Consider the following 1,316-nt stretch of genomic DNA (forward strand, 5'->3'; position numbering starts at 1 on the left):
TGTGTGTGTTTGTGTGTTTGCACGCCCGCGTGTGTCGGTGGATGGGTGAGCATGTGCTCGAGTAGGTGCCTTCGTAAAGATTATGCATCCATCATAGCGACATTTTTGTTTCGGTCTTGTTTGTTTCTGAGTGCTCTGTGTGGGTGGGTGGGAATAAATTAAGTTTAAGGTGGGTGCATGGGGATCAAATCGGCTGTTAGATGAGCGAAAGTCGTGAGGAGTTTCAAACGATCTATGAACCAACACCTTAATTTTTGTTTTGTTTTGTTTTTCAGTCAGAATGAAACCAATGGTCTTTAAAAAATACTTGACATCAGGACCATTTTTGACAGCCATGACTGGCCTCACAAATGAATTAAGAGCGCCAGGGTTGGCTCTTGTATTTTAGATAACCAGTTTATATTCGAGCCTGATAAAAAAGTAAACAATAAACAAACAGACCCAAAAAAAAAGCAGTAGACGAATATCGGTAAGACATGATGGAGAATGAGAATTGCAGCTACTACACGTATTAACATGTGACCTACTTAAAAATGACCTGAACCCACAGTATTCTACGCGACTGAACCACCGTTTGGACGCGTAGAATAATTGCGCTTTATATGCCTCTATAGCAATAATAATGATTAATGATTGCATAAAAGTAAGCACTTAAGTCGTATTGGAGATCTTCAGGCAAAATTTAGTAGGCCTACATGTAGCCTATATAAAATTTAACAACGGCAATCTGTGCTCTTAAATAATAATAACTCGTACAGCAAACTTTAGATAACAGCCTTATTTGAAGACAATGTAAGATAAGATGATATTTTATTGTCCCAGTGGGAAATTTTTCTTGGCTTTACAGGAATGGTAAAAACAACGCAGAATTCAAATCATTTAGATCTATATTGCTTTAATAAATTTCCAATATTAAGAGAAGTTGAGGTTGTTTCAAAATGCTTTTATTGTAGGTCTGGATGGGGTAATAATTAGATCATGCTGTTTCGTGGCATGAATTTGCGATATACAGATGCTATATTTGATCACTATACCTGGGTTATAATATTAGAATTACTGCAAGTCAGACATTGTCACACGACGGTGTTTTGGTCAATCGAACCGCAGTTGTTGAGGTCCAAGAAGTCATATAAAATCATGATTCCGAGGACAATTGCCAAAGCTTGGCGATCAAGGTTAAAAAAATTTTTTTTTAATTTTTCGGATTAAAAAGAAATTGTTATCAATCCGTGTACTCGATTCTGACAGTCTAATGTTTAAATAAAATGCAGGTCCAATTTGTGCACACATGTGTGTGTGTGTGTGTGTGTGTGTGT

Source organism: Aplysia californica, unplaced genomic scaffold (assembly GCF_000002075.1).
Source record: "Aplysia californica isolate F4 #8 unplaced genomic scaffold, AplCal3.0 scaffold00386, whole genome shotgun sequence".
NCBI lineage: Eukaryota > Metazoa > Mollusca > Gastropoda > Aplysiida > Aplysiidae > Aplysia > Aplysia californica.